Below are 23,027 nucleotides of genomic sequence, written 5' to 3'. Positions count from 1 at the left end.
TAAGTAATATTTTATAATGTGAACTGCAAGCTCTTTAATGAGCATGAGCTGGTGAGCAAATTTTGTGCTGAAATGTGTAACAGTAACACTCTTACCCTGGAGTGGAGCCACCAGGAACAAATCCTGACAGGTTTTGCTGAGCCTTAGTTACCTTTGACTTCCACAGGGCAGTAGCCAGAAGAAGGTTAGTTTTTATGGGTTTAAATGAAAAGATGTTTTTATCATCCATCAAATTTGAGCGTCTCTTTCTTTAATTTTTTAATTTTTTTTTTTAATTTTGTAGGCTCACAGGTCCCTGCTCCAGGCTAGAGCAGCCAATGGAAGCACCAACACCAGTATCAAAGGTAAGCCCTGGTAATGGTACGTGAATTCTCCTGATCAGCACAGGGGAAATCCAGAGGACACTGGAACCTCTTCTTCCTGGAGCCAAGAGGAAACCTCCATCCACAGCATCTGAAATATTTCTGCCATGCAATCCAAACATAATAGAGGTGTGAAGACCAGAATGGGAAACACCTACCACAGCTCTGACAGCCAAAGCAAACAGAAAACAGCTGAGCAGTTATGGCTTCAAAACAGCCTGTTCCTCAGTCCTTTTTCTGTTTCACTGGCATCCTTACAGACACTGGCCCACATACTTAGAAAACCCCAAATGGGTTTTAAAATTAGGGAAAGAAGAAAAAACAAAAAATTCTGTGGGTCAGAGATGACTTCCTGGCCCTAGATTCTCTACTACCTTAATATGTTTTGTTTTTCTTGTTGCTTTTCTCTGTGTTTGATTTGGGAGGGGGAGGTTTTTTTTGTATCAACCTTTCCTGTTCTTTTCTTTCTTCAACTTTCCAAAGTACCAAAAAAAAAAGTCAGATTATCAATTTTGGTCTACTCTTATTTTATAAACCACTGAGAGAAGCTGTAAAATTAAATATTTTTTTGTCTTCCTAATTTAATGCTAAAAGAGAAAATATCCAGAATTAATAATGTGATTTTTCCAGCAGTCACATAATCATCAGGGAGACTATTACTGATGCTTGCTTAAATAGCTCAAATTTACAGTCATTTTTTATGAGAAAATCTAGACAACAAATGGATTCTGTCTTTAAAACTGTCTCAACATTTCTATCAGTAACCTCTTTGCTACATTTACATCTTGAAAAAAAAAAAGAAGAAAGAAGTTGAAGTTAAGTTTGTTACATTACTCTAGAACAGTAGAGAGATGATGCTTTTGAATTTGTCTACCCTCTTGAATAAGAAACTGAAGAGTGGTCTGCTTGGCAACCAGGTACACATCACCTAAAATCTCCCCATGTGCTCACTGTTGCCAGGAATTGAAGGCATTAAGGAGGAAAAAGTGGTCACTCCCAGAAGGGCTGGCAGTGCAAACACCCCAGACCCTGTCTTCTCTCCCTACCTGCCCACATCTGCAGAGCTGTGCAGGGACATACCTGGCTGCTCACATTTTGTTAGAGACCCTGCTACGCTTTGCCTAAAAATGACTTTTCAAATAATTCAGGTACCTCCTTTTTGGCATTATCTATTTAACTCCAGGTTCAAAGGTTGCTGAGCGCAGAAGTCTCTGCAAATAAGTCAATATATTTATCTCATTGCATTTATTTAACCAAGAAGAAAAGCACCCAGGAGGAAATATGGAAAGGAGATTTGGAAATATGAAGTTTTCTTCAACTTGATTTTGCTTGGCTAAATTTAATATAATCATGCAGATTCCCCTAACTTTGAATGCCATGTGGAGCTGTAAAAATCATGCTCTGCTTTAAACTCCCTGGTCTCATAGCCACAACCCTTTCTGGCGCACACTGGCATCCCAAACCAGCAAGTACTGAGCACTATGGGACTGATCCAGAGAAGCATTCCTGTAAAAGTTTGATTTTGGGTCTTGTTGAGCACCAGTTCCTGAAAACACAAAGCTGATCACACATTCAGCTGCTTTATTGGATCCAGAGCAGGGCACAAGGGCTCAGAGATGGCCATGCCCGTGCTGTGGTGACAAACATCTGCACCTGGTGATGGGGCTGGCTTCCCTCCAGGCTCCATGCTGCACTTGGCTATTTTAGGACAGGTTAGGTACCAGAGCTGGGTGGAGAGGGATGGTTTATTATGTGAAAAAAGGTCAGAAGTTTGCCTGCTTGCTCAAACCAACCAAATCTGGTTTTAATCTATGAAAACACACCAAAAGACCCTCTTTGAGAAAAAGGTATGTTGTGTTTTCCTGACCACCGTTTTCCCTGGTGGCAAGTTTCTCATTCAAAATTATATCCACAGCTTTGTTTATGGGACTTTATAGAAGGCTTTGTACGGGTTAGAGAGGGGAGGGGATACTCCCACATGCAGAAACACAGAACCCTTTAAAGCACACGAGGCTCTGCTGGTTCCCCTTCCCAGCTGCTACTAAGCTTATTTGCAGGCTGCAGCCTGGAAAAGGGGCCGCGGCCCATCTGCAGCACATATGTGGGAATTCATTTCCAGCATAGCCACAGGAGCGTGGGTCCGGCAGACCCTGCCCTAACCCGTGTCGGATCCCCCTCCACGCTGCCTTAATTGGAGCCAGAGCCGGCCCCGAGTCCCGGGGCGGGCGGGTCAGGCCTCGGCCGCTGCAAACGCTGCCCCTCCGAGCCCCCCGGCATTCCCGGGGCTCAGCAGCACGGGGAGCCTTGTGTGGGCCCCCGAAAGGGGCGAGTGTCAGCCCGGAGCAAGCTGGCAGCACGCCGGAGCCTGGGGATCAGAGAGGGCGAGCATGGGCCGAGCTGGGCCTCTGCCCTCTCCGGCCGCAGCCCTGCTCGCCATCGGCATCGGCTTCGAGGGGTGCCGGGAGCGAGAGTCCTGGCGGAAATATCAAAGCCCCGTGGTGAAACTCGGGCAGGGAAAGGAGATGGGGCTGCTTAAATTAGCTCTCGTTCCTGTCTTGTCTTCTGCACAGGAGGAATAAGTTAGTTCCTTTGTATACTTTAGGCCCGGCTGGTAGATATTGGGAAGATGGGAGTCTTAAATGGGTGTTGTTGCTGTCTTGGAGTGGGAATTGCCGAGACATAATCTCTTTTAACCTTCTGTTAAAGGGAAAGGGAAGGAAAAAGAAGAAAAGTAGGAGAAAGGAGAGATGACTGTAACTGTAATCAAAAGCTCATTCTGAGAAGAAAAGACCTAAGATTTAGGGGACTCAACTCATTCGAGGATATAGGAATAAGCATCAAAAAAGCAGTAATTTGAGGATATAGGAATAAGCATTTGAGGATACAGGAATAAGCATTAAAAAAAGCAGTAATTCCATGGCTTAAGTGAATGAAACTAAGGAAGGACGCTCTTTTAAAACAAATAATTGTATAGGAAGTATGTGCAGGTCCAATGTCAGCAGGCAACCTTACTCTTCACTAAATGTTTTTAGACATTTTAGCAATTTTTAAATATCCATTTCTATCTGTCTGTTACTCAGCTGAGTATCTGGCCCCCAGGGCCATCTCTGCCCAAAAGCTGAAGTCACATTTAAAGTAAGCAGTGACCTCTGAATAAGAAAATAACAAAGTCACATGCTGAATAAGAGGTGTGATGGTGACACTGACTTTAAGCTTCAGGTTTGTTTTGTTAACAATAAATTCCTTAGGGCCTCCTTTTTTTTCTTCATTTTTTCTTTAATAAATGGGGGGGGGGGGTGTTTGTTTGTTTTTTTGTTTTATTTTCATATCAATAAATTTTTTCTCAAGAATTTTGACCAGTAATTTCCTTTGGTAAAATGCAAAGTATCCAGAAGCACTAAACTGGGCAAGAGTGTTTTGCTTTCCTTAAATCCATGCAGAGATACTGAGGTCCAGTTCATGGCTGTGGGAACTGCTGCTGTGGCCCCACATGCCGCAGCATTTTCCTGGGAGGGATAAGCCCCTGTCCCACTGCTGTCTCAGTGTTGGTATTCTAAAGAGAGCTCCCCAGGAACCCATTTAAAACTCCCAGATGTGGACACTGGGATGTGGTAGCTGCTGGGGACATCAGTTCTGTTTCAGGCTGCTACAGAGAGGAGCTGGGCTTGTCAAGGTGCCAAAAGGGCTTGCTGGGAGCTCCCCTCCCTCCAGTTCAGTGGTTTCCTTACCACTCTCAGCTCCTCCTCACTTCTGCCTCACCAGTTTTCCTCCTCCTTAAAAGAGAAGAACTAAGTATTTATTTAGGATGTGTATTTTTCCAAAATAGATGAAAAGGGAATGGTTTACCTTGGAGTCTGGGAGTTTGGCCTGTAAATAATCATCTGTAATACCTGTCCCCTTTGCTGTAATAAACCAAGGTTTAGTCCTCTGGTCCTCAGAGAGAAAACCCTTATTCACTCTGCTATTAGCCACCACCAAATTTATTTCTTTTCCATGGCTATTGGTATTGAATCAAAGTTTGTTTCTGAGGCTGAGAGGAAAGATGGTTTTAGTATTGGCTCTAATCACGTATTTTACCTCATGCCACTGACACAAACATTTATTTGCTCAAGGATCACCAGAGAAGTGGTTGAAAAGCACCTAAAGATTTTATTTGGAATTTGATTTACATTGATGTTCAAGAATTCATCCTTTTATCAGAAGAAGGAAAGCCTTAAAATACTGATTTGAAAATAACACAGGCAAAAGCTTTCTTGTGGTATTTACAAAAAATTTTGGTCAGAGCAAAAATTCCAGGGAAGCTGACTTCCCCTTGTAATTGTAACACTTCTCTGCTAAATTTGGGAACTAAAAGCAAAAGAAACAATTTTTTTAGTTTTTCATTCAGGATGATCCAAAGCTAAGTAATTTGACTTTCTATTCACTATAGAGGAAAGTGCTATTAAGGTCTAGAGTTCACCTCAACCATAACTTGTGTGACAGCTGCAAGTTTTTTTCTAGGATTCCACTTCAAGTAAATACTTGCTTTTTGTATGAATTTTTTGTAGAGATGATGGAGTCAAAATGACTGCTTTGCTGCTGTTCTATGTACCTTGGAGCTGGATTTTTCTGTGAAGTCTGTAGAAGCTTGTTACCATGTTAAATGCCCAGCTTTCATTAAATCCACACCTGAAGGGTAAGTAAATGAATCCTGAATTCCATATTTGAAGGTATGTGTGCTTTTCATGGATTTATGGCAGCTAGATTTTAGATTTAAAGAAACATTGTCATAACTTTAACCACACTGTGGCTAGGCCAAACCTCAAAGATCTTGTTCCTAGGACCACTGCCCTTTGAAGTGGCACCACTGACAGTTTTAGCTACTGTAGGTATTTATGAGGTACAAAATTATAAAGTAAACAGGCATAAAATGTTATTTTAACAGCATACAAGCATCACCAAGCTGATTATATCCTTGTGTTCCAAGCATTGGTTTACTCAATTTGATTTTGTTTTCTCTCATCTCTTTTTTCCTTTTCTCTTCTTTTTGCTCCATATGAACCTGTCCTGAGGAAACATAGAAGCAATATTTGCCAACTGCAATAGGAAATCTCTAACAGCTCAGATGTATATGTTTACTATGAATTGAACTCACAGCTCTGAAGTAGTACTGTGTGTTTAGCCTGTTTACTCCCCAAAGTAGTTGGAGAATTATCTGTGCATTTTCCACATTGTTTTCAGTGTGCTGCTTTGTTTGATGGTGGTTTATTAATGATACTTGTGATTTATTACTGTCACTTTATTAGATTATTTGCAAATGGGTGACAAAGCACTATGTGGATCATGCCTTGTTAGTCATAAAAGCACTCAAGAAGCCATGAAAATCAGTTAAGCTTGAACCTATTGAATGAAAGAGCATAGTGCTCTCTATTGATCAGTAGCCTTTAGATATGTAATGAATAGTAGTACTTTTGTAGCACTGTCAGATAGTGTTTTCCTTTGCATCTGATAAATTACACTCTTTTGTGCTAGTGCTTTGAGATTTGGCATAAAACATTCTTGTACTAGTATTTCTTTCAGCTCTAGTACTTGGGTGATCTTTCATGACCAAGGCAGATAAATGTTATAAGAAAAACTGATATTTGCTCTCCCAACACAGTTTTGACCATTGAGTTAACACTGATCTGACTTTCATATGTGGCAGGAGATTGAGGGCTCGATTGCAAATGGTTTGTAGAATATTTTTATGGCCTGTGTGCATAATACACACAGTCTCTCTCAAAGGAATACACGTATGCACGTTTGGATTGTCACTAATTTCTTTGTAAATACAGATTTATTTCTGAATTTCTGATTGAACAGGCAAATATAAGAATAATTTTGCATTTGTCATTGGTTTGAACTGTACTGTGCTTCTATTACAATATAATTACTTGACTTCCTCCTTTCTTTGCAGCTTGTACAGTCCTTTACACAAAACCAGAGTTGGGTTGTAGGTAAAATGTTACTTTTTAATTGGATGAAGTTATAGCCAGAGTTTTTGGTGCAGCAGGCCCCAGGTTTTACATTTGTGTCATTCTCTGAAGGATATCCCTATTAATACTAAAATCAGATGCTTTGGAGTTGTTCACTAGGATATTCCTCTGGATTAGAGTCACTTTCTCCTTCCAACCACCCCTCTCCCTTGTAAGAAAAAATAATCAGAAGAATGAGCTCAGTAGCCTATTTTATTAACAGAACTAGGGACAATAAATTTTCAGCAGCCTTTTTCTTTTTTTTTTTTTTTTCCTGGATGTTTTCTAATGCTCCTTCAGCTTCCTCCAATGTTTGCTCAGGTTATTGGTGTTTGAATTAATTCCTCTCAAATGAGCCTGATTTAGTACACAAAACCTCTGGGGACTGCTTGGCAGCACAAAAGAACAGTGACAGTAGTTTGAACATCAGCAGTGCCCTGGTGTGTAAAATAAGGAAAAGTTCCATTGAACTCAATATAAGATTTCTTAGCTGTGTTTGCAGCTACAGGCAAAATGCCTGTCACACTTCCAAAAAGTCACACTTCCATCTAACACTCCAAGGAGAAGCAGTGTTTGGTAAAATCTTTGTCCCAGGGTTTTTTGCCTTTCGTGCACAAAAGGATTCAGTTCCCTACTCCTCCTAAAGACAACAGCTGTGAAGGCTGAGAACTGAATTTAAAAAATACAAATATCAGTAGAAATACAGTAAGCACGGTTTTCTCTGACGGGAAAGGTTTGGGTACAAGGACAAGGAAGCTTTTATGGGTCTCTACTTAATACTATTTTTCAGTCTCTCTGGAACATCTGTTTTGTGACTGACTCTGGTGACTCCAGGTGTAACAGTTCTCTTCCAGCCAAACACCTCAGTAGGTTAACCAGCAGTGACAATTTTGCACACAAATAAAAACTGTTTGCTAAGGGGATGAACTGTGTCCTGTCTGTTGGTTTAGCCTACTGAATTCAGGATATTTTGCCCTCAGTTGATATTTTGACCCTTAAGTCTTTTCTGTTACTTCTGAACAAATGAATGTAATTAATTCTTATATTAAGCTGATTCAAAAGCTCTCTTGGCAACACTGTAACACAGTGACCACCTAAACAGTAAATGAAAACACAGCTAAAAAGGCTCAAATCTTAGTAACATCTGCAGTACATTAAGAAAGGTTTCAGAGCTCTAACACATGACCCAAGTGCCAGCATCCTTGCAGAATGTCTTTTACTGCAGCCTGGTTTTGCTCTGGTCTTTCTCAGAGCTGGCTCAAAGGGCAAGTAGTCTCTAAAGACCACATTAATTGACCTAACAGAATAGATTAAGGAGGGGGGAAGTGATTACCATCTCAAATCACTAATTTCTATGTAAATTTTTACATTAAATGAATCTAGATCAATGTCTAACTCATTTAATAAATGTTTCTTATTCTAAGAAGGCAACCATAATTAAGTTATAAAATTACAGCAGTCTGGCTGAAAATTTCAAGCTACAAAATATTTTGAGGTTAAAGCAAATAATTTCTTGCGACTATGTAGCATAGTTCTGAGAAAGAAGCTCTCTCTGGCTGCTGTCATAAAAAAAGCACTTTAAACATCATCCCATCATTTAAATCTTTAACAATAATTTCATTTTCTGTGGACAATACTGATATATTGTCAATACCTAAATGAGTCAAATAATGATACCCCCACCCAATCATGTTTTGATGAAAAAGAAGAGGTCATAGTATGACTTGCCATAGAAACCAGGTAAACTGGGCTGAAAGACAGTTTGACCAGGAAAGGTCTCCATTTATTTGCTTGCAGCTTTAAAGGTATCTGCAATCATATATCCTCACCTACTCAGAAGAATTTCATCTCTGTGACAATTTCAGAGAAACCATGTGTGTGCAGTCCCTCTCACTTATATTCACATCCCATTTGTGATATATTGGGATATATTCACATCCCATTTGAAGAGTCAGTCCATCCATGCTGCCTAGAGACAGTGAGGGGCAATAGCAAGCAGTGGATACTATTCTGTTCCTCTTGAGTAAAATCCTACTCTATGGCTTGTCCTGCAGGGAATAACACCAAAAAACTCAAAGGAAAAAAAAAAAGGTAAATGAAATCCAAAAAAGAAAGAATTTGCCCTTTCTTTTCTTCTATTAAATTGTGTCTTTTTATTTCCTCACTTTGTTTCCACACCCCAAGTTCAAAAATTTTACCTAGTCTGTCGTTACCTGCTCTGTGTGACTTAAAAGTTTTAGTAAAATTGAAACTCCGAAGGCTTCTTAAATGTGGGAAAGGGCTGCCACTGTTGGCAGTGTGACAAGACCCAGCACATTGCTGGACTTTAATAACAATAAATAGCAGCAAGATTGACAAGGGAGATGCCTGACTTGAGCACAGCTCTGTGGCCTGTGCAGCATGAACAGTAAAAGCTTCTAATGTAGCACTTTGAGTAGTTGTTAGGAGATCAGTAACAGTCCAGGAAATTTCCTTTATGGTTTCTCTCACTGAAAAAGTGCATTTACAGACACATATCTTAAAAAAAAGATTTATTACTCAACATAACCTGATCTGGCACAAAAGTAGTATTTTCTAGTAATGCACTAAATTATAGAGGTAGCAAACAGTGTGTTTGATGTGTACTGGATTACTATTCTTAAAGTAAAATACAAGAAAAATTGAGATAGTGCTTCCTCAAAACCAGAAAGATGCACTTTATATTTTATATCTTGTATATTTTCTTAGTTCTTGATCTGGGGACAAATTAAGGGTCTGACAGTGTTACCCTGGGGTTGGTCAGAGCAGGACTCTCCTAAACTGCTCTGTCCTTCTGTCTCCCTTACTCTTCATGATTTGTGCAAGCTGCTTTTTATCCAGGGGTTTTTCTCATATACCAGCTATGGAGAACCACCACCATCTCTAATGATGACTTTGCTGACATTATTTTTATTATTATTACTTGCTTGCAGTAATGTTGTAAAGTGAAAATAGATTCTTGATCCGCTTAGCCTCCACTTCTCCAGGACTAGTCTAAAGAGGAGACTTTTATTGTTGCAGTGAAAATCTCTCAGTACCAACTCCATTTGGTTAAGAAAAGAGGGCAAAACATGAATAGGGTTGATTTCCTTAAGCACAATGCTGAAGACAGATCACAAAAACAAAGAAAGCTTACCAATATTCAAGTAGATAACAAACCCACCTTTGTGAAATGGTATTTTCTTTGTATAGCAATGAGAAATAATTCCATCCACAAAACATTTACGAGAGATATGAAACTGTAAAACATCTATTGAATCTTTGAATCCAAACCTCACTATTATGTTATTACATCAGTAAAAAAATATGTTAATAATGCAATTTCTGTATATTCTACATGAACCCATGAAGTTCCATCTTAAGAATAAGGTTACATTTCTTTTGGTCTGTTCCAGTATTCCACTTTACTGAAGATAAGATAAAATCCTATCACTTAATTTTTGTCCCACTGAACATTTTTATTATATTTTTATGGCTTTCAACACAGAAAAAGACCCCCTCCCCCCAAATACAATGCAGCCATGACACAAAGTAACAATTATGTCCATTAGAAAAAACATTTGTGTTGTTGACATTGGAAAGGAGAGTTCAATCTTCAGACATCCACACCAGTATTTTGGGTAAAAACATTTTTATTAAAAGGAAAACTAGGGTTGAGTTTGCTTTGATTATTTTTGATTTTCTTTCCCAAACAGAAAGTTCCAAAAAGGAGGCCAAATGAGTGCTATAAATTATTTTATAAGATGACTGTAGGTTGTATATTACAAAACAACTAAACCAAACAAACCAGAAAGCTCTGGTATTAAGCAAATGAAAAAAACATTCCAGATGGAAAAGAGCTCAAGAGTCAGAGCTGCCCAGAGTCCAGAATGCTCTGTCAAAATTAGGTTATATTAGAGTAGTCTTGAAAAGGAGGTTTGGAAAAGAGGCAGAGTTGCAACAGGAATTAAACTGTGTTTGACAGGCTAAATGGAATGCATTTCCTAGCTCCAAATGCCTGCACAGTACTCCTGTAATGGGTGTTTTGCTCAAAGCATAATGAGAAGAGAGGAGGGAAAATTATTTCATTTATCCAGACTATAATCAATCACTTCCAGGAAAAGAAGTCTTTCATTATTTTCCAAGAGCAATAGGAGTTATGTATATCATGTAGATGTACAAATTGCTTTATGAAAGAAAAAAAGAAAAGTTATTAAAGAAACAAGATGCACAAAATTAATCTGTTAATTTTATAACTATTTATAGTCATTCTGCTGTCTTTATGACTCAATACCTGCCTTTTTTCTTTATTATCTCTAAAGTGCCAATAGTCATAAAAGCATGAAAGCAATAGAAAAGGTAGAAAAGCTTCTGAAGAAAAGGTATTTTTTCATCTGGTAACAGATCCAGCCCCAAGCCATAAAGACTTTTCCTGAAACTTTTAGGACTGCAAAAGTGTACTGAATTTTGCTGAATTACTTATTTCTGATGGAAATTCCCTAATGGTAATGTTGGTTTCTGGGCAATGATAGAAATTATTACATAACATGATGGTAGGAAAATGATCAGAAAATATTCTGCACAGCTATATTATCTAAGAATTTCTCTGTGCTTAAATTTGTATTGTCTTATCTGGTCATGAGAATAATAGCATTCCCAAATTTAAAGAGCATGAGAGATGAATCACAGGAAAGTCAGTCTTGTTCTCATTGAAGTCAACACTTTAATGGCTGGAGACCACCTTTGGTACATAGAATGGAAGACCAAACCCACAACAGTAAGGATTTGATTTTGCTTGCCAATGTGAACTTCATTCAAAAACAAAAAAAATTGAATTAGAGAAATTATCCTTTATTCTCTAAGTGTGCTGCAATGCTCTGAAAGCCTCTTTAATCAGGAAGTACAAGAACAGATTCAGTGTTTCTATCCTTCCTAGAACCTCTGGAGTCTTGGATAGAGCAAAAACCAGATGAGCCCAAACTAATCTCCCCAAGTGAAAAAATAAAAAAAATGAAAAATTCCATGAACCAAGCAAAGCCAGGAAGTTAGAGGCTGCACTAATTATTAGCTTCCAGAAGTCATTTGACATCCAGGAATTTCCTACAGGCAATATTGTGCCTAAATGCAAAGCTCTGTTACTTTGCAGGCTCTCTACAAGGGCCCTTGCACAGGTTGCTCTCAGGTAAATTCCTTATGGAAGCAGCAATGGATGGATGGAGTCTCAGCTGTGCCCTTGAGCTCTCCAGCTCTGCAGATGTCAGCAAAGTCATCTCTTGTGACACTGCTCTACTTTCAGTGCCAAATCAATCTGTTAGCTAGGAAAAGCCTGGGTTCTTTAAAATAGTGAGTCAGTTCAGAAGCAGACAGCTCTAAAGTGAAGGTTTAGGTATTATGTAGCTGTGTGTCAGTTTTATGGACATAATCCCTCAGTTTTAACTGAGCTTTTTAATTTCACCTAAAAAAGAAGCCAGCTGAATTCTTCCAACCCCTTTTAATTCCCATCTCTGTGTGCAGTTTCACTTAGTGTTTCTTATAACAAAAGGCTTTTAAAGTTGATAAATGGCTGCAGAGATTTTGCTTTACTTTGTTGCTTTTCTATTTATTTAACCAAGAGCAGTTCTTTTAGTCCTGACCTCAGCCTTGTCAAATAGACTGTGTTTGTCAAACTGCTCATGCTCCCATTAACTCCTAGCTGTTTCAGTTGTCAAATTTGATGAATGGCTCAAATGCTGTGAGCATCATTAAAAGCAGGGATACTGAGGAAAGTATTATGCTATACTGAGTCCAAATACACACCATAAATAGGAAAATTCCAAGCAAAGAAAATCTTTTATTGCATAAAGGAAATTGCAAGTGGTTTAAACTAATCTCTTTTAATGCCATCTTTCATATGTGCAGGAGACAAGAAAAGGCCGCTCAGGTTTCATGGTTAGTATTATCTCTTCATAGTTAAAGAACATTAGTAGCTTTATAACCTTATTTATACAGAGTTCATGGAAGTGTTTGGGTCTGCTTGGGGGAACAGGCCTGCTCAGTGGGAATAAAAGCGCCAGAACTGTTCCCACAGTGCTCTGTGGGTCCGGAGGGTCTGTCCCTTCCCAAAACAGAGCCTGCTGTTCCTGGAACTCTGGCTTCCCCCGAGTGAAATCACAGAGCGCAGCGGCTGCGGTTTGCCCCGCAGGACTGGCCGGGCCCAGCTCTGTCCCGGCTGTGCCCAGGGCAGGGAGCGCCGGATCCCGGCTGTGCCCAGGGCAGGAAGCTCAGCCCAGCTCTGTTCCCGGAGCTGCCTGAGCAGGGAGCTCAGCCCAGCTCTGTCCCGGCTGTGCCCAGGGCAGGGAGCTCAGCCCAGCTCTGTCCCGGCTGCGCCCAGGGCAGGGAGTGCCGGATCCCGGCTGTGCCCAGGGCAGGAAGCTCAGCCCAGCTCTGTCCCGGAGCTGCCTGAGCAGGGAGCGCAGCCCAGCTCTGTCCCGGCTGTGCCCAGGGCAGGGAGCGCAGCCCAGCTCTGTCCCGGAGCTGCCCGGGCAGGCAGCACAGGCCCCGACGCGGCCGAAGCGCGGCTCTGGTTCCGCTCCAGGAGCCTCGGAGCTGATCCCGGCCGCGGCTCCGTCTGCCCTTTGCCGTACTTAGCAGCACAGCGAGGCTCAGCGTTAGTGCTGGGAAGTTGGGCAATGGCTTCAGCACAAAGAATAACTTGTTTTTGTGGGGGTTGCGGTGTTGTTCTAGATTCTGAGCTATTTTTAACTGTTGAAGTCCACCTAAAGGCCAAAGAACGGCTCTTTGAATTGTTGTGGGGTTTTTTGGGGGTTTTTTTTGGTGTTTTTTTTGTTTTGTTTTTTTTTTTTTGCATTCTTGAAGCAGATAAAATTCTTCAGATGAATATTTATACAGAGATACATATATATTTAGATATGAAAGTTATACACTTGTAGACTGGTGACACTCCTCTGCTTATTAAGGTCAAGACAGAGTTACTGGGATATTTTTTTAAATTATTTTCGTTTTTAAAATCTGTAATCTAAGTGCATATGCATACAGGCTAGTTCTAATATTCCTGAGTGTTACTCATGTGGAATTTTCATCATGAAGAAGTACACTGCTGCAGTAGATTTTTCCTGGGCAGTGGTACAAACCATTACAATAAGGAGAGCAGGCAAACCATTACAGCAATTCTGAAACAGAATCAGAAGTAGGTCATCAAAGTTTATATTTTCCTAAACTACAGCAGCATCAATTTTTTTTCTTCTTATTAGAAGATAGGAATTATTTCTTGATCTCTTGATCTCTGTGATTTTTAGGAAACACAGAGTTGTGTCAGAAGCTGCATCAGCTAGGGTTTGCCTTCAGTGAGTGCAACTCTTCCTGGCTGCTTGAGTGCAAGCAATGGCAGAAATCCTCTCTCTGCTATTGCAGCTAACTCTAACTTTAGTTTTGAGATCATCTTTCCAAAGTTTTGGAAAGATGATGCAGGATGTCAGTTACTGAACATGAGGCACCATTGCTCTAAATCAAAGATTGTCATCACAGCCACAGCATAAATCCAAAGATGTTGAGGGAAGCATTGACAGTTAATCAATTCATGTCAGTAATTTTTCCCTTACCTAGATGCCATCAGTGGCAGAGTGCAGGGGGGAGTTGTGGGCTTCCATGACTGCCAGGGAGGGTGCAAGGGTGGGCAGTGAGGAGCCTTCTCCTGCCTGCTGTCTGCACCAGGGATATCCAAACTACCCCATGAACTCAGTGGCTGAGTGATGAAGGAATTTATTATTTTCTCCCAGGTGAAAAGGTGCTGCTTTTTGTTTGGACTAGATTTCTAGGTTTGCCTGTATTCAGATCACAGGAACTGGATGTGGAAAATACAAACTTAATTTCATCCAGAGAAGCCATGGAATGGTATCATTGTATATAATCATGAATGTGTGTTACTATGCTAGGGTGTAGCTGCTGTTTGTTGCCTAGTGCCCTAAATACATATTTGGTTTTCTGAATAGTTCTGGGGTTTCTTTAAATCAATGAAGCTCAGAGTTCTTTTGTTATTCACTGGGTGGTAATACTATTAGGAAGCAAAATACTTTCATTAGGACAAATGCTTTTTTTAAGCCTCAACTTATTCTTATTTCTACCTGTAGCAGAAATTAAATATTTATTAGGCAAAACAAAGTAGGAAAGCTGCAATCATTCCCTAATGAGGCTTCCTGCACTTTTAATCATGATTTGTTGGTGTCTCTGGATTTCTGTTACTCTCAGGAGTACTGACTTTATTTGATTAGCCACATTCAATGTGAGTCTATAGGAACAGGCTCTGTATTTATGATTGCATTCTATTGGACAGAATTATAACCATCAGGATAGCTGCATCTCTGAATTGAATGTAAGTATGTACATACACAGGTGGGTACCAAGCCCCCAGCTCACACATGCTCTCCCACTAAGATCAGTGAGACCAGCATTTATGAGAAAATAGAGTTCTGCAGGTTCAGTTGGTCTCTAATGAAACATGACCTTGACCTGGGAAAGTGGGATTGGAGACGTCAGTATCTACACACTTGTTAAAGCAGTGAAATGAGGAATTTGGCTCATAGTTCACTGAAAAGGCATCAGCAAGGTTAAAGCAAAACATAAGAAAAAGCTTGTTTGCTGTGCCCTCTTGTCCAGCAAATAAATGATACTGTCAGGAGTTTTGAAGCAGGCATTTCAGCCTGTTCCTGGAAAGCACCACTGGCGAGAAGAATAATTTTCAGTAGAACTCAAGAACTGAGAGGAAAATCATTGTATAAATCAGTAACAAGTTGGCCCCCAGGCAGCCAAGCTAGAGAGGAATCATTTCCTATGGATTTCTGTCTCTCCTGCCTCACTGTCTGCTTCCCAGCTCTCATCCACCATCAGCCCTGCCCGTCCTTTGTGCCTGCAGCACCTGTCAGGGAGCTCTGTGCCCATGGCCAGGGTGGCACTGCTGTGTGTGCAGCCATCAGCTGTCCCCAGCTTGCACAGGACTTGTCACAACTTGACTCACTGAGACCTCTGCCCTTCTGTAAAAGGGAGTTCAAACTGGGGGGAAAGAGCAAGCAGATGACAGGCAAACATTCATATGACACAATTATGTGGAAACCTCATTTCCCTGAGGAACTGTGCACTCTTTAGTGGTCAGTATTTTTAGAGATTGGATATTTTGCTTATTTTGGAAAGCAAGTAGAAAGATGCATAGAAGCAATCACAGAGGTGGCACCATGTTTTCCCTGAGTAAATACCCACAAAGATATTCCAGATTACCATATTCCACAACACACATATCCTATCCCTGCTGCTTATACCCTTTGGATTAAGATGCACCCCAGACACTGAGGACCTGAAGTGCAGAAGCCTCATATCAAACCAGCCTGCCCCCCTTGTTTGGTGGTGTCCAGGACTGCTACATTTATGTCATCTAGATATGTTAATGTTTGGAAGAGAATTTGAAATTTAACAAAGGACTCCTACTCAACAGAACAAAAGAACACCAGTTTCTCCTTGACAGTGATGCTGGTGATGTCAGTAGGATTGCAGGATTTATCCCAGCATTTCTGGGTTGGGGGTTTCTCTTTAATAATTGTTATATTTTTCCTGTAATGATGGATTAATTGCAGGACTAACTCAATGCAACTATGATACCCTCAGTACCCTGCAGCAGAATTGTCAGAGCAAGTACACACTTTTCATTTTCTTTCCTCTGTTTTATGTGCTTGCTTGTCACTTCAGTTTACCCAGGAGTGTTTGTTTTGTGCTGTTGCCACTCAGACAATGCTAGGGCTGGGCAGTAAATAAGGGACAAAGATCTTATCAATTTAGATAACAAGGAGAGTTTGTGTGTGTGTAAGAAAGAAACTTTGAAGAAATTTTGCATCACATGAAATTTTCTAGTTTTTATTAAACAATAAAAATTATATATTTTCATTTTTATAGTAATCAATTAAGCTATAAGTAGGGGGAATTTTTGCTTGGTTTTGAAATTCATAAGGTGTGACAGAAAGGAGTTATTTTCCCTGAGATTAAAATATTAAATCATCATCAGAACTTGCCTCTGGACTCACAGACAATAATATATGTATCTCCTATTCTTTATTGTACTTTTGTCTGACAGGCATAATGTAAGAGCCCTACTTTTCTCACAAAATGTGCATCTCCAGTAGTGTGTGTGTGGGACAAACTGGACAAACTTAGCTAATAAGTTACATGAGCAACAAATCCTTGCTGGTTAGAGAGTTCCTGTTATTTCTCCTTTCATTTTCCCTATCCAATGTATACATCCTACAAAGCTTGAAAGCTTTGTAAAGTACTAGATGTAACTGAATAATTTACTAAAAATTTAGAAATGTTTACTTGGACCTAAATTTTGTTCTTCTCTTTCTCTTTCTTTTTTGCCATTTCTAGATGAAGAAAAGTATTTCTAGCAGTGGCAAAAATATTAGCATTGTCCAGTGCCCAGAAACCATGTCACTGCAAATAGTAAATGAAGTTTAATCATATGGTGTGATCTCCAGCTCCCTGAGTCTCTCACCAAAGTGAGTGAGGCTGAAATTCCCTCATGTTATATCTCTCTGCTATAAGTTATGGTGTTGTCTCTTTGCTACAGAAGTTTTGAATTTATTCTCTAACACTACTTCTTTCTTGTCTTATAGGTTTGTTGTCCTTCTAGTCATGTGAATTTTCAGCCCACCCAACACTTTTCTGAGGTACCTGGTACTTGCATCTTTTGCTTCAGCATCCTAGAAATTCAAGGATCTTCTTGACTTCTACATTATGGGAGTTATTGCACCCAGATATACCACAATTCTCAATAATCAGCTGCTTGCAAGAATATTTCAGCTGACGTCCCTGTGATTGTGTGTTCTTGTTTTACTATTTCTAAACATTCTGTTAGGTTTCAGCTCCTACAATCTATTTAGAAGCATCCTCCAGACTAGCCCTTTGTCCATATTTTAAAATGATAATTTGCATGTGATGCATGAGATCACTGCTTTTTGGGATGAAGATTCACTGAAGACTTAAGTGAGGCAGAGAACCTGACCAGCTCCCAAAGCCAAAGGTATCCAAATCGTTATGGTCTAACTCATAACTGTCCTAAGAAGGAATTAAATATAACAAAGAAGTGGGAATTTCCAGGCCTGAGTTCCGCACCAGAGTTCCTAGACTCCAAATCATCATAAAGGCTTGTTTTTCCCAAAACACAAACACCCTTCTGACCTCTCTGATTTTCTGACATAAACTAAGAATCTTTTTCATGATAATCAGTCAAGTATCAGTTCCAAAAAGCCATTGCTGTGCATTATAGGCACTTATGCACATTAGAAAACAAAACAAAACAAGCTGTCTACTACTTTCCGGGATTAATGCTATGAAGGATTTTATGGGTGGTCCATAAGTGGACAGAATGTTGCACTAATGTGTGACTGCATGGCAATTAAGCTTAATTAGGGAAGGTTTTGAAAAAGACAAATGAAAGTAAATTATGGGAATGAAAGCAACTGTGCTTTTGGGGACCACACTCTGGCACACTGGTTCAGCGAAGTGTTGCTAAAAATGTCCCCCTTCTGTCAGGTTCTGACACACGTCCAGCACTTTGTCAAACCAAGCCTTTTTCTGGGGAAGGGGGAATCTCTTAGGAGCACATTCTTCACCCAGTCTCTGCTGAGCTCCCTGGTGTCATGAGGAGACAGCTGTACTTCCAGAGTGAGAGCAGCAGCAGATGACCCTGAATCCATGGCCACCCGGGTTAGTTCAGCATTGCCTCTTTTCTGCATGGAGAAACAAAGGTAACCATCAATGTGGATTTTCTGGGGACATTTTTTACAATTTTGTACTTTTAGTGCTTTCTCAGATTTACAGCTGAGCACCCCATATGGAACATCTGATTCTGGTTGAAGTGATTTTCTCTGGTGAGAAGCCCTCAGTAGGCAGACCTGGAGCAGTTTCCAGGCTTCCACAGTGCATGGTTTGAGGGCAATCCATAAAACAAGCTCCTTCAGAGCAGAGGAGTTCAGGGTCTCTGTGCTCACACTGTTTCAGAGCTAGGTGCCCTTCTTCAAAAAAGTTTTAAAGGAAACAAAACTCAAAATGCTGAAATCCTCAATGGAACAGATTTGCTTTTTTCTGCTCTGGACTAAGTGGTTGTTACTGCAGGCACTGTTATAGTATGCTATGTTATATTGGATTTTATTAAATTATGGAAAATAATTAAATAGAAAACCAGAGGAAAAATGCTACACAATCTGCAGGCAGATCTTTTTTTAGCTTGAATAGTGTCTGGTATTGCTTTCCACCAGGACATGGGGATGCTTTTTTTCCCCTAATGAACTTTTTACATCCGAAATGAAATACTGATTCTGTGGACAATTTATTAAGAAAAGCAGCAGTTTCATGTGAGGAGTTTTCAATCCAACAGGGAATTTATATGTGGAAATCATATATGGGTATAGGGAAACACCTCATAAAAAGAATGGCTACATGGTCAGCAGCTGTAATTTATGTTCATTCTCTTTTAATAAAAAATATGTGTTCAGAATGATCTTTTATTTTTTTATTGCAGCTCAGCAAGGTACCCTCAACTGTAGCTGTTTAACCTCCTGACTTTCTTTGGTTTGTTTTTGCAAAAAGCAAAGTTAAACCTCGTAATTGTGTTTTCAGTTACCAAGCTTATTCATACGTGAAAGGTGTGACAGGGACTCTTCTCTCCACTGAAGGATATTGAAGTAAGTGTTGATAGAAACATCACACATAAAAGAGTGTTAAAATGAAAACAGAGACAAGACTATGCTAAATAGAGAAAAGAAGCTGGATCTGGGATTTGATGGCTGAACATGAACAGCTGTGCACAGGTAATCCAGATACATGTCCTAATGCCTAAGCTCTCCAGGTTAGGTGGATGTTTACCTGAAATACTCAGATAAAAATTTGCAAATGAGGTATGTGTCCATAAATCACAATCTTCTACAGGTCAAATGTTGTGGAAATCTGTCAGATTAAAAATTATATTCCTAGAAAGGATGCTCCAACAAAACCTCTAGATGGGATCTAATATTTAGCAAAGTGTTGTATCTGAAGAGAGATCCCCTTAGCTGCAGAACCTTATTCAGATCCCCTACTTGCTTCTATCTCTGTAGCTGGAAAGTGAAGGCACTTCTAAGGATTTGCTGGCATGTGAGGTAATGAGAAATTCCAGGGTCTGGTGGGATCTGTGACAGCACTTGTGAGGGGAACTGGCACAATCTCCTTGGCAGAGTTGTTACCCAGCTCTCCATAGACTCACTCTGTAGTGGTGGTGATCAGATTTTGGTGGAAGTCTGATGCAGCCTGTGAAGCAGCAGGTGAACAAGCCATTTCTTCACTAGAAGGCTAAACCCAGCATTTATTACTTCCTCTTAGGTCACAGAAACATCACTCATCTTTCAGTTGGACAATAACCACACCCTTTTAATTTTCATCTGCCTAACACACTCTGTCCTACATCTCTTTTGCACATGCTGTAAATGCCCTTCCTCCAGCAGTATTTCTGCTGTGCTCCTGCTGGCACCTTCTGCAGCAGCCAGACCTCTGGGCATTCCTGGGACAGACTCGTGGGGAATTTTCTGAGTCAAATTAGCAAGGGCAAAGGTCAGTATTGCTCAGTTAATAACAAGAAAAATCCACCTGGATTAGTACTGGCTATTTAATAGGAACCAACAGAGCATCAAGATTTGGCCTTCTATGGTTTGGATACTTTCTAAATTATATTTTTATGTCAGAATGCTGCTGTGTTGCTTGTTAGAAGACTAGGGAAAAGCAAAGTTTTACAGTTTGAGGAGAGCTGCAACAGCAGCTGGAGCTATTCTGCCTACTCTTTCCCCACGTTGCAAAGCTTTAAAGCCAGAGAAAGTGAGCTGCCAAAGAAAATACACTAACAAAGCAGATGAGTCCATTATTCCCAGTTTTCTAGGAGATATGTTTCAGTCTATGAGTTCTGTATTTCAGCAAGAAATGTTTAATATTTAGAGGTGAGGGAACTCAGGCTTGCTAGTGTTTTTAGATTCCTTTCTGACCTGCTTTCTTTTTTTTTCTCCCCGTCTCCTTCCCTTTTTTGTGGCTTTCCAATGTAAGTGGCCACAGCAAACCCCTATTCGGGATCCAGGAGGAATCCTTCACTGCCAGCCTCAGGAGAATGTTGGTGACAGCCGCTGAAATGCCTTGATCACACGCTCCCAGCACCCTGCCCTGCCAGCAGCAGAAGGAAAGTCCAGCTTCTGTTAATAAGGTGCAGAGAGTAGCCAAAATATTTTGTGAATTTTCTGGCTCAAAAGGGTAATGAAGCTACCTCTGTCTCAGTGCACTGGCACAGGAGCAAACTAAACAACTGGGAAATATGTTTCAGAGGAGAAATACAGAGCACATACTTCTTGGATTTCACACTTCCACTGGAAGCTGAGCTTTGCCTCTTTCTACCTCTTTTCCAGGCTGGCTGAACCCTTTTGCACAAAAAGTGGGAGGGATGGGGGAGGGCGAGCAGGCTTTTCTGCAGATTAGCTTCAGGCAGCTCTTGCCAGACCAAAAGTTACATTGGAAAGCCTTTCTTAGTTTATACCAAAACAATTAATTGTTTAATATGTAAAGTAAAACCAGAGAGTTATTCCCATAAATTTTTTCAAATCTACCTTTCTATTAGCTTTGAGCAAAAAAAATCTCCACACTGGGAGCACAGTCAGATTCTTTGGGCTCTCTTCAAAAAGCTCTTTTTGTCATTCCTCTCTGACCTCCTCCCTGCTAGTCCCGGGATGAAAAGCAAGCCAAAGATCTGCTGAGAAATGGGCCGAGCCACTGCTGACCTTTGCAAATCCAATTTCTTCAAAGCGAGAGCTAATCGACGTGTTCCCACGCTGTGTATTGCTGAAACTTACGGTGCAATTCAAGGAATGAATTCACCATGGTGCAATCTCATTTTGAATCCAGTTTTCTTGTTATGTGTCAGAGGGTGAAGGAGGCAGAGTGTGGTACAAGTTACAGAGAGCAGTCACAACTAAGTTTCACAGAGTGTGTAAGTCTGTCTTTGAAAGATTTTGCACTTTGGATGGGCTCTTTCACTGAAAATCTAAAATACATTGGCATCCCCCCCCACCTCCTTCTACCTTCCTCCCCCTCAAAAACAGAGAGACATTTTGCAATTATTTTAAACAAAAATAAGCTAATGAGAGTTTGCACTGAGCAATCTCCAAACAGAAAAAAAAAATAGGCTCTGAGGGTACTATCTGATGTGTAACCGATGTGCCTTTTGGGGAGATTTGTGTGCACAGGAGCTGTAGGTGAATGAGATTGTGCTAGAGGGAGAGCTTCAACATTCATATTCAGAATTCATATTCTCTCACTTTGCATATCTGATCTGGTATGAGCACTGTTCTGATTTTACAGCAGACAGAGTGATCCACTCTGTGAGAAGTTTTGCAAACTCCCCTAGGTACCGCAGCTGTGCAGGCAGGATCCGTGCAGGAAAAGGACATTGGCATTCCCAACCTAAATCTTATAATCTTGTTTCAACAGGTGCCTGGAGAGTGCCCCCCTCCCTGTTTCCCAGAAGGTGCTGCCATTTGTTTCCCACTCCACTGGCCAAGCCTTGGCTGAGCACAGCCCTGGGCAGCCAGTGGACCCAGCGAGAGCAGTGGCAGCGCTCCACATCCCGCTGGCATGCTCCAAGTGGGGCAGCCTTGCGCAACGCTGCAACTCCTTGTCTGGGGCAAAAGGGACACGAGAGGACTCTCATTCCTCGTTCAGCTGCTGTGGGGCATATGTCATGGGTGGCACATCCCAAAGAGATGCTTTCAGCAGCCAAAGAGAGCAGTTATGTCATTGCCAGCGGGGTTGGACTTGGTGCGCCTCCCTGGGGATGTCACCTCTCCAGCTGGGGAGTCCTGGCATGGCAGGTAGCAGCCAGGCTGCTCCACTTCTGGTGCCTGACCACAGACCTTGGGGTTCCTGGCCAGTTTGGCCATCTAGCAGAACCAGAGATATTGTCATTTATTTTTTTAACTCATTACCTCCTTCATTGCATAAGTGTCATTCCACTATGGCTGATGTAATGGCAAGGCAAGTCCTTGGGCTAATGGACCGAACTGTGCCTTGACTGTAAACTGCAGGCTTCCAGAGGAAGCATCAAAGCTCTCATTTTGTATTTGTCCCTAGGAAAGCAAATGAAAATATGTCGTTGTTCTCAAGATTGCTGAAAGAAGCAAGTCCTTTCTTTAAATTTTATTTCTGCAGCCATGAATAGTAAATCTCCACCATTCATGAGTGGTTTATAAAAGAGTTTGCGAACTAACCAAATCTGAAGAACTTTCTCTCTCACCAAGTATTGCAGTAAGAGAATTGTTTGTGTTTTTTATTACTTTCTCAATATTTTTGTTATCCTGTTTTCCAGGACACTATTAGATTTTCCAGTCTTCTGGACATCAAAGATTTTGGAGAAGAGATTGTATAAACTGGATAGGTAACAGCTGTTACCAGATGGATTTACTGGTGGAAAGGGGAGAGGGCTAATTTGTTTTATGTGTTTCCTCCCACTGCTGGCCCTTTTCACTGTGGCACACTGTTGCTGTCCTGTGACAGGGAGTGTTCTTGCACAGAGGGAGCCCTTGTCCACAGGATTGCACCTAACTTTGGGTTTCACTATTGATTATAAGTG

The 23,027-nt window shown here is 40.7% G+C and overlaps 1 long non-coding RNA gene across 1 annotated transcript; it reads left to right on the top strand.

Moving 5' to 3' along the window:
- Nucleotides 1–283: 283 nt before the first annotated feature.
- On the top strand, nucleotides 284–20,637 carry LOC143693736 (uncharacterized). Its single transcript, XR_013181678.1, has 4 exons — nucleotides 284–344; nucleotides 4,910–5,037; nucleotides 16,757–16,887; nucleotides 17,005–20,637. It is a non-coding gene; the product is annotated as an uncharacterized LOC143693736 (long non-coding RNA).
- Nucleotides 20,638–23,027: the final 2,390 nt, after the last annotated feature.

The sequence above is a fragment of the Agelaius phoeniceus genome, chromosome 3 (genome assembly GCF_051311805.1).
Source record: "Agelaius phoeniceus isolate bAgePho1 chromosome 3, bAgePho1.hap1, whole genome shotgun sequence".
In the NCBI taxonomy this organism is placed as follows: Eukaryota; Metazoa; Chordata; class Aves; order Passeriformes; family Icteridae; genus Agelaius; species Agelaius phoeniceus.
The sequence above is the reverse complement of the archived record's forward strand: the minus strand, read 5'-3'. Positions and strand labels throughout refer to the sequence as shown.